Raw genomic sequence first — 11,334 nt, 5'->3', positions numbered from 1 at the left:
TGGAATTTCCCTTTGTGATGCTTTAGAAGAGGGCTTGCAACAGCAGAAGAGAAATTGAAGACAGGGCAGAGTTGTTTCACTTAATCCATGACAAGCAGGTAAGGGGTTCATGGGAATATAAACAAAAAAAAAAAATCGGAAGCCACTCTGTGTATCAGAGCCAGGTTTCGATCCTGGGACCTGTGGGTTATGGGCCCACCACGCTTCCGCTGCGCCACTCTGATTTGTTGACCATCTCCTGCAAAAACGTTTACATAAAAGCGGCAATTAGTTTTTGTCACCGTTCGAGTATGACAGACCTGAGTAGGTAGTTTCCCTGTCATTCTCTCGCCTGAATATGACTTGGGGCGAACCAGTTTGTCATTGGGATTTGGGGTGACTAAAAATAAATAAATACTTGCACTCTTTCCCGTTGTGCGAGTTGCCAACTACTTTAGCTTGTATTATTGTTATAATTGTAATTAGCGTGTCATGCACGGGTCTGCTTCTTGCTTATGAGATATCGACAGCTTGTTATGAAAAATATTTAAAAAATGAGCGACCAGCTTTTCTTATAAACAACAAATCAATAGCCGAATATCTGAGTTGGTGTGTATGAAAATCAAATGAACCAAAAAAGGCTAAAACAAATTTAAGAGACAACCTCAATAAATGAATAACCTCGCCAAATGAATAATTTTCTCTGATCTCGATTTGGGTCAAGGTGATAAATGAATAACCTCGCTTAATGCATTAATGAATTAAAAAAAATTGAATCCTTAAAGGCCGTATAGAAATATAAACGAATAACCACCAAATTCCATATAAAAAATATATATATAAGAATAAAACAAAATACATAATCAGTAAATTTTACATAAAAATATAAGTAGAAATAAACTCAAAAAAATTCATTTATGGTTAAATGTCTTTTTTTTTCCACCCAAACCAAAATGCATCGCATCCTTAATTTTATGTAATGCTTGCACAATTTCTGGAATATTTTGCTCGTGCTGTATCAAGTAATTTTTTAAAGCGACCATCGCTTGAAAGGCATCTTGAGATGAAACATTTGGTACGACGCTACTATCATCTGGTTCAGTATCATTCTTGTCATTCAATGCTGACTCAATAATTTCTCCGTCTGTTGGAGATTCCATAACTGCATCATTCTCGTTAGGATAGTTTAAAACATGTTCGACGTCCATCACATTTCTATAACGTAAATCAAAAATGACACCAGTTAATCCTTGGATATCTGCTTCTAATTTACCATTTTCTGGTTCTGGATCATCTATATCTTCGAACCAAATCTTACAATGGCTAAAACAGTTTGAAATTGCGTTTTCCCTCTAGCTACATTTGTACATCTTTTCTTATACAATTTAACTTCTTAATTAAGAAAATATTGTCTAAATGAATAAAAATTCATTTATCGATAAATAAATAACCCCGCTAAACGAATATTTCTACTTGGTCTCGAGGCCATTCATTATCGAGGTTTGACTGTATTTGCATGGAAATAACTTGTTTTCCGTCGTTTGATCAAAAATCTATTGTAGAAAAAAGCATGGCCTAATATATATTTTAAACTTAATTCCATGGAGAGCTTTTCCTTGCCTCCCCGGGAAACTTATTTCATGGTGTTTCCTTTCTCTATTATAAAACACAACCTTACTATCAACAATTCTAAAGCACCGCCCATATCGAACGAAACTTCAAAGAAATATTTGCCAAGTTCTCTTAATAACCTTTTGATTTATTGAGTTGCAATATATAGGAAATACAGGCATGGACACAATCCAAAATCACGGGAATGATATTAGTCAATTGTGTGATCTTTATGATGGCGATGTTCCTTTGCATTGTTAGACCCATTTAATAAACATCATAGAAAAGAAGAACTGTGTAAACTGCTAACATATATAGAATTACAATGGAAGTAATGGGGTTTGATTCGATATACATGTATTTGAACCTGCATTTTCAGGGGAAACCTAAATAGATTTAGGGACGACGACTTTCTTATACCCATCTTTAAACAGATGGCTACTTAAAAATAGAAATTGTATATATTGTCCTTCATCTTTATACTAAATTTAAACCTATATCCTTTATTTTTGTAATCATAACATTCATGTTCTCTTTTTTTATTTTAACGTATTTGAAAGAAAAAAAAAATCATCGTTTTGATTTTGCTTAAAACCAAATAACGTCGACCAAACAAATATTGGGATTAATTATTTAAAATTAACACCCAAAATTCATTAACCTTAAAAGTTGAAATTTAGAACATTAAAAAAGAAAATTCGAGTTAGACAAACAAAACGGATAAATGATAGTAGTTGTGATCCAAAATTAGGATTTGATTGATTGAAATCAAAAACTTGATCGGAAATATTTCTAGGATTTATAATTGCAGAAATATAATCGGTAGCCAAAATAGATTGTTATCTAACAATTGTTTTTGCGTCAAAAAATCCAATTTCTTTGTACCAAAATTTAAGCATAATTGGTAATTGGTAGATATCATCCACACGTGTTTACCGATTGTGAAAGTAAAGAAATTCGAAATTCTATTAGTTTTTGTAAAATTAGAATTTGGGGTACTATTATCACAGTCAGCAGACAGTAAACATCCCGAAACTACCGATCGGTAGATTATAAATATCAAAAAACTACAGATTATGAAAGTAGAAAAATTCGAAACTTTATTAACCTTTGAAAAGTTAAATTTTGGGGTTACTATCACAATCGGTAGATAATGAACATCATAAAACTACCGACCGTGTCATCGGTAAAACTACCGATTGTGCTTGACCAAATTTTTCTCTTAACTGGGACAAAAACGTAGAATTACTCTATTAGCAAAACTTGAGTAGTAATATCAATGGTTAATTAATATCCTTAAATGGAGTTTCCGTTTGTTTGGCACTTGCAGCGAGCGAGATAAGAATGACTAAGAAAACCTGGCCATACAATAACTAAGACACTCCCTCACAATAAAACCCTTTAGCCCAAATGAGGTAATGAATTTAAAAGAATGTTATAAATTATAATATCTAAATCCCCACATCCATTTAAGCATTCCATGACCCATTCGATAATCAATGCAGATAGATAATCAAATGAAAGTGCTTAGACTGTGACCAATTAGGTAAAATACAACTTCCTAGCTTTAATATCAATAAAAATAGTTGTAAATGCATGTATTTATATGAGAAACCCGAGTCTTGACTTTAACGACTATTTGGTTCTTGAAAGCTACACTGTACAACCCATGGGTAAGCAACTAAATTGAAAGTGTCTTACTAGAAGATTTAAAAATGTAAATGAGAAAACAAAGATTACCTTGAACAACATCCAAGAACTGTTGTTGCTATGCTATTACTGTTAATGGAGGGTACTCAAAACTCTTATTTCCATTACTGTGCCGCCACCATGAGGAGTTGTATAACTGAATTGGGGTTAGGATATACGTGTGTAATCACATAGGCCTATGGGCGCATCAAAGATTAAACAGATAAATACTAACTAAATTCATACATACGCGTCATCCTCCCCTTCGTGTCCCGTTTGGTAAGTCGCAGTTCATGTAAACCAATAGTCAACTAATACTATATAGTGTTGACAGTTCCGAACGAAACCATCAATTTGTGTATCCACCTTTGCTAGCATCTGAACCAACCTCATTGCATAGTCAATGTATCCACCTTCTTTGCTAGCATCTGAACCACCTTCGTTGCGTCTGGCACATATGATAGAACTTACTACTAAACAATTCTGTTGGCAAAAACAACAAACATACATATAACAAAACTGGTCCAGTGAAATGTGATCCATATTATCGGGCAGGAACTCCAGGAGTAGGTCATAACTCATGAGTGTTAAAAAAAAGAGTAGAAAACACTCAAAATGTTGATACCATAATGTATCATATTGCAATATCTTGTTAATAATCCTTTGAAGCCTCACCCAAAAGGATAAATACGTTAACTCTCAGTGCAATATTTAGTAGCTTGGTATACCAATCTTCTATCCAACCGATGGTTTCTTTCTGCAGGCTTAAATATCTTATAAATGAAGTTAATAGTAAATTAAAAGAGAAAAAGGAAAATTGGACACGAAGATATTAAAAGTTTACTACAGCTATTAACATAGAAAAGTTAAACACAGATGACTTATTAACATAGAAAAGTTAAACACAATTTAAAACAATGAGCAACAATAAAAATTCAGAACACGCACCTTGGTTGTACTGGAGAAACACAATCAATAACAAACCTTGTGTTCTGAACTTCAAACATCTCATTTTGCAACGTCTTGCTCACTTCAATGTTTTCTTTTTCAGACGTACCATTATTAAAGATGGTAAAAATAAAAATCAATATTTCTCAACACGATAAATAAGAAAGTTAACATATTAACAGAAGCAAACCTACAATAGCTGTTTTTTAGACGTCAAAGTACTTATTATCTCAGCAATCTTATCAAGAGAAAGTTTCTCCTCTTTTGCCGATTCTTCCTGCATAGGAAAAACAAATAATTAGCAACCCTTCTTCGCAAAGATAAAAGAAAGAACCAACGGTGAAGCATCAGAAGAAAATTTTGAAGAAAATAGGAAATCTAACCCGAGAAAGAAAAAATATTTTAGCCAATGAAAGGTTCTATAGTCATGAACAACATAGATGAAAAGAGTTCGAAAACAGATGAGGTAGGCTAGGTCATAAAAATGCAAACAATAACCGTAGATACAATGACACGATAGAAAGTTAAACTAATATAACAGAATAAAATATATGCAACACTGAATATAGTAACAATCATAAAATCAGTTTGGTATGTTACATTTTCGTCTAGGAGGTACTATCCATGTCTGTAGCTTCTTTGGTTGCCACAAAATCCTTCTTGTTTCTCTTCGTTGGCACTATCTACCTTGTACTAGATTGAACTTCTGATGATAATGCTTGTAACGTTAATTTATACAATCCCGTAAAATAGAATCGATCAAACATCTATGAAAGAGAGACATTTACCAATTTTTTCATGCCATCGGGCTTATTTTGGATAATGCAAATTGAGATACCTGTAAAACAAACAAAGAGCTTATAGATAAATCGAAAAACAAATAAAAAACCAAACCTAGAAGAGATAAAAAGCGGCTCCGAAGCAATGGCGTTTGACTTTTGGGGTAATGGTTTATATAGATAGAGACACCAACCGAACCCATAAATAAGACGATTTTCTTTTGGAAATAATATTATTTAAAAATATCAAGAATGTCTATATTTTTGGTAACTCGTGCCGACTACGAACCAAGAAAATAATTTGTTTACCTATTTGTATTATATTTTTCACCTAATGTTATCAAATAGCTAGTACTGTGTCCTTTCTTTGGTATGTGAAGGTAGCAATAAAATCATAATATTATTTTGTTCAAAAAATATTAGGCATATGTATAGAAATAATAAAAAAAATCATCTTTAAATATTATTAAAATTAATTTAAATCATACAAATTAAAAAAAAAATTGTTCAAGAAATATATTTTTTTTTATTTATATTTTTTTGCTTTTCATTCCAAGAATATAAAAATTTAAGGTTTTATACTTTTGGTTGGCAACCGAGCTACAAGCTGGGCACCAACTCCTTTTTGAATAGCATAACCCAATCTATGAAAAATAAATCTATCTGGACCACTACCAGCATCATTACTAACTAAACAATTCTTCATACGCTTGAAAAAACAAATAGTATCTTCACTAATCTCCTCTAAAGTAGTGAAAGCTAAAACACCCAAACCATAACCATGCGAGACACATTCGTCCAAGTATTTAGTACGTTTATGCGAAATTGCTTTAGAAATGGTCTGGCCTGGGATAAAAGCACGAACCCCCTCGCCCGTGAAAGGTGAAACGCCCGTGACATCCATACACGCGTCTTGGCCGTTTTCCCAATTGAGAACAAGGATGTCTGTTGGACGTAAATCCTTGTTATCATCAGACAGAAAACCTAAAGCAACTTCTTTGCGCGCAGGTACACCAGCCTTGTAACAAATATCAACGATTACATCACGAACACTAGTGGAAAATAGAAGTTTAACCACTGTCAGGACAAGAGGTAATATCGCTAAAACCGACTGTGTTTATCAGCTGTAATTTAGAAGTGGTTTTTTCCAAAACGACTGTTTCTCACAAACGTTGACGTTAAAAAACTACTTTCTTCAGCTGCTCTATCAATACTGATTGACACAGTTGTTTATTTCGATTATCATACCAAAAAAAATGGGGAGATGATTCAGCTGAATCAAGCTGATTCACCTGAACCTTAAGTTAAAATCAAATATGATTAAAACAAGTTGAAACCTAAATTGTAAACTGATATTTAATGAAAATTATATTAACTAAACTCATTTTACAACTTCAACAATCTATTATCACTTATCCAATCTGAATATTGATGTTATTTAGTTACAATCCACATTGCGAATTAAAGAAATGCAACCTGGTTTTCTAACACACGAAAAAAAAAATGATCATACAATTATATGCCATGGTCCTTCCACCCTTGGGGTAAGGAGTTGCTTGATCCAGAAACAAATACTGTCTACAAATGACACCTTTAAGGATCCTCCAACAATCTCCATTTATCATTCAGACTTTGAAGTTAAACATGCTCAAGCTGAGATGAAGAACAACCAATTCAATAGCACTGGACAATCACCACTACCAGCAGCTTCATTTTTCATCGTAACTTCCTGCAAACAAAAGATGATAGTTAGTTTGGATCTAAAGCATTCAAAAAATAACACAAACAAGAAGTAAAACAGAGTTATAACTCTTGATCCAGCTAAGATGACAAACTGCAAGGTTACAAGTTTCATTCACGAAACAGAGGCTCAGAAAGCTATTCATGTATTAAGCATATCAAAATATGAGTACACAAGTACTCAACTAATCTTAAGCATACAGATAACCAGCAAATGTTTAAACATGTTAATTCACCGACATAACTAATCTCAAAGCTGCTATGTATAAGGTCTAGCATGGCAGGAAGACAATATGGCATAATTACAATTAAAATTACTGAGAACATAACAAAACATTGATGCTCTAAGAATTTACAAAGCCCAAATAAACCCAACACTCATGAAAAAGTATAGCGTCAATTCATTGGTTGGAGAAAATAAATCTCAGTACCTGTCAGAACTATAACTAGCATAACAACAAATGCAAAGCTACGGCATCATACCACCCTTCTTTGGAACCCTAAAAATGTAAACTTAAATAGGTAAGAACATGATATGCTTTAAAAAAATTGAGGAACATATATTGCAATATATCATTACCATTTTAAAAAGGAATTCATTCACATGCATGTGAATTGAAATTTAGATGAATTCTGCATAACAGAACTCTTAAGAGCGTATTTAACCAACATAAATTATTGTTAACAAACAACAGTAAGGCTCAACACTTATTTTTGTACTAGTCTAAACACGTGGTAGAGCACAAATTAAACAACTACTACCATGTACTTGTAGTACCATACGTCAACACAGCATACATACACGGATTAACTAAACATGTAGCTCCAGCCACATATTATTCATGAACATAAATGTGCAGGAAGAACAACAAGTACAACCTATGAAGGTAAAACAATCACTTCCTATAAATTAAACATTTGGTGACAAATATTCACCTGGATGTAAATTTGTTCAATCCATCATTCAAATCCTCACCTACTCAAATTGTAAAACCTGCTCAAATTGTAAACTTCATTTTCTACATATTAAACACGACCACCAACAGAATCGCAATCAAAAACCTAAAACCAAGTTTTGTAAAATTTGCTCAATCTATCATAATTCATCAAATCTTTACGTGCTCAGATTGTAAAAGTTTGTTAAATACACCTTTAGTTTTTTGTTGGTTCCAGCAATTTCGTATCAAATTCCTTTCCTCTGGCTGTGAAATTCCTTTCCCCTGGCTTTAGATCTTAACACCTTGATGCTTATATGATCCATATAATACCAACAGGCGATAAATTTCAAATTACACATGCAATAAATTTCAAATTACATCAAGGATATATTACAAAATTTTAATACCAACACCCTTACACAGGCAATAAATTTCAAATTATATCAACGATATATAACAGAATTTATCATCAATTACCTTGCTTGAAATCACAAGACCATGGCCAAAGAAACCTACATACAAAAAATTATAAATTGCAAAATCCATCAGGTATTAAGCAAAATTAAATTCTGCAAACACTTCCAATGAATCAAACCAAACCTGAACTAGTTCTGCTCATCATACAATTTCTCGACCAGGTTGTTTTCCCTTCTCTCGGTAGCCACATCCCACATGATTACTGATACACATCTGCTGCAAAATTAACATAATCAATGAAGTATAAGTAGTCATAAGAAGAAAATCTAAGAAAATTAGGGTTTTTATTTTGTGTTTCTTACCCTGCCAATTGTAGATGTAATACTGATAATTACCCATAACACGAAGAAATCCACTGATAATTCCCAGTAGAGAAGAATTGCTTCAAATCAATACCTCTTCATCACTGATTTCTGTTGTGCTCTTCATTGATATACTACTAATGACGAAATCAAAAGAGGTTCGATTTCTTCATTAGTTATAGGACGAAATAGAAGAAGAATTGATTAGAACCGATCGAAGAAATTGATGAAAGAAGATAGTGTTACAGATCCAAGAAATTAATGAGAGAAGAAAATATCACAGATCGAAGAAATTGAAGAAGAAGAAAATATTACAGATCAAGGAAATTTAAATAAGAAGAAAGCATTACAGATCGAAGAAATTAATGCAAAGTTAGAGAACGAATCATGGGTTCAGGGAGAAACGAATCTTGGATCGAATGAAGTACATTAGTATGAACGATTTATAATGAAACGAGGGGTTCAGGGTTAGGGTTTGGTAGTTTCAGTTTGGTGGAAAAGATGAAGAAGATGAAGAGAAACCGCATCTGGGTTAGAGAAAAGAGATAAAGTTTGAGGAGATATAATTCTAGGGCTATAGAAACCATTTGCTCTCACAGTAGTTCTTAAAAATCTACTTTTCTACATAAATACCCTCTTAAAAAATGATTGTGATAGAGACAAGTTTTATTTTTTTTATTTTTTTCCCGAAAAAACCATTGTGACTCACAGCACCTACGGTTATGTCAGCCCAGCAACAGTAGTATTTGTGAAGCTCAGAAAGTGGTTTAAAACTCATTTTCCACTAGTGGAACCAAGTCATGTCGAAACTTAAGACCAACATCATTAGCACAGTGAAACGCATGATCCCCAAAAATATCCATAGATTTATTACAACACGAGCACAAACCATCCTCAACAAACAAGGGGATACCAAGGCGATAACAAACTACATATTTGAACTGTCTGGGCCCAAGGAATTGATCCAACCCACTGATTGGAACAACTAGAAGGTAATCTTGCGCGTTTTTGACACGGTTGCATTGCTACAGAATAGAGTCTCTTGCAGATAATGAAAATTAGACAGGGATTTGCTTCTTAACTGCATCAAAATAAGTGACTGCCAAGGATTGCATAGAAGGGGGGCAGTATTATCGACGCAATAGGTTGAAGACAAACCACATACCTGAATAAAATTCTGAAGAGCCGTCTGGTAAGCAGAACCATCCTCTGGCGAAAATAAATCACCAAGAATAACTTTCCGTGTCGGAGCAGTCTGACTCTGGGAAGCAAGATAACAATAGCTGCGGGTGTCAGACATAGTATATATACCAAAACCACCGTCTTTGATAGGAAAAGTAGCCAATCTCTGTTGCAAAGGCCCGAAATCAGCTCCATCTCCCGTGATTAAAAGTCTCAAATACTGAAGAAGATGGTCGTCATAAAGATCGGTGGCCTTTTGTAGAGCTGCAGGATTGGTGGTACGCATCGCAAAGTATAGTCTGGACACACCGACGCAGTTGCGAAGTAACGACATCTCACTCTGAGGGTCCTTGAGTTTTTTGATAGCAGGCATTAGTTGAATGGCCTTGTTCACCCTACTCAAAACTATGTCGCTCATGTAGTCCAAGTCCAAACTCACAGGTCCACCAAGAAGTTTAACACCGTTGCTGGGCCTACCAATATCCTTGGGGAAAACACCTTCAACAATGCTACGTGGATCAACTGAAGGCCAAAAGACCTCAGTTTTCGTAATATTCAGATGTAAACCCCTGCATGGACCTTCAGATTATATTATACTCAAATCTCTATCAACCTCAAGCGTATCACAATGATAGTACCATCATCCAAGTACCATGCATACAGATCAAGTTTACACTGAGAGGCAATGGACTTCACAAGAGGGTGAAGAGTCAGAGCAAACAAAAGGGGACCGAGTGGATCACCTTGCTGAACACCAATGGCGGAGGACAAAATGTGTTGATCATAGTACATTCTAGCAGGCCTAGCATAACATAACTCAACCCAACGAGAAATACCCGGACAATGAAGCCGGACCTCCTTAATGAGATGGGATCTGCTCACCATGTTGAACGCATTCGAGAAGTCAATAAGTAACATTGACGTCTTATCTGAATGACCCTTCAATTCCATTAAACCATTTACTGCATGAAGAATGCTTTCCCCTCCAACCGGCATACCAACACCAAATTGGTGATCGCCTAAATAAGAAGACATGGCCTTACCAACAGAAAAGGCAGCTACCTTAGAGACCAAACGACGCCAAATGTGATGTAGTACCTCTTTTTATGTATCAACTATGACAGTTGACTCCTGAGCATGTATCAACTGTGACAATTGATCCCTCGTAATTGTATCAACTATAACAGTTGATCCATTCTGTCAGTTTCAGTTTACTTTCCTTGCAAGTATTTTTTCTTTCCTACTTTTGTTTAGCTTTCCTTTTCTTTTCTGTTTAGTCGGTTCTTGAGAACCTATTTAAAGGCTATGCCTCCTTGTTTTGAAAACACATCTTATTATCAATTTTATTAATCAATTATTCAAGTTTACTATCAAACCCTAAAGTCTTGATCCTTGAATCAAACTTTATTAAGTTTCCGACGAAACTTAAACCTATCCTATTACTTTCAGCAACCAGTTTGTTTTCTATCTTATTATGTGCTACACTAGTTGGTATCAGTTACCTCAGATTTTGGATTTTTATCTAAAGTCCGATCCTAAAAGCTTCTGCAATTCAAAACCCTACAAACGAGCCCTAGTTTTTCTTTTTCCAAACTCAATGGCAGATAAATCTTTCACCTTAGCTGACATTGAAAAACTCCTTGACACAAAGATTGGGACCAACTTCAAACTTCCATTACTTCTTTAGAA

General features: G+C 34.3%; 1 long non-coding RNA gene and 1 other non-coding gene across 4 annotated transcripts; both read right to left on the bottom strand.

Moving 5' to 3' along the window:
• Window positions 1-152: 152 nt before the first annotated feature.
• TRNAM-CAU lies at window positions 153-224 on the bottom strand. Its single transcript has one exon. It is a non-coding gene; the product is annotated as a tRNA-Met (tRNA).
• Window positions 225-6,336: 6,112 nt separating this feature from the next.
• Window positions 6,337-9,056, bottom strand: LOC113320572. Of its 3 annotated transcripts, none has more exons than XR_003346177.1 (6): window positions 8,464-9,056; window positions 8,285-8,377; window positions 7,897-8,196; window positions 7,683-7,740; window positions 7,178-7,246; window positions 6,337-6,735 (listed from the first exon to the last, which is right to left on the bottom strand). It is a non-coding gene; the product is annotated as an uncharacterized LOC113320572 (long non-coding RNA). The 3 variants fall into 3 exon arrangements; XR_003346178.1 differs by having other exon boundaries at window positions 7,683-7,808; window positions 8,285-8,374; XR_003346176.1 differs by having other exon boundaries at window positions 8,285-8,374.
• Between the last annotated feature and the right edge of the window lie 2,278 nt (window positions 9,057-11,334).

Source organism: Papaver somniferum, chromosome 11 (assembly GCF_003573695.1).
Source record: "Papaver somniferum cultivar HN1 chromosome 11, ASM357369v1, whole genome shotgun sequence".
Classification (NCBI taxonomy): domain Eukaryota; kingdom Viridiplantae; phylum Streptophyta; class Magnoliopsida; order Ranunculales; family Papaveraceae; genus Papaver; species Papaver somniferum.
This window is presented reverse-complemented; position numbering and strand designations above follow the sequence as displayed.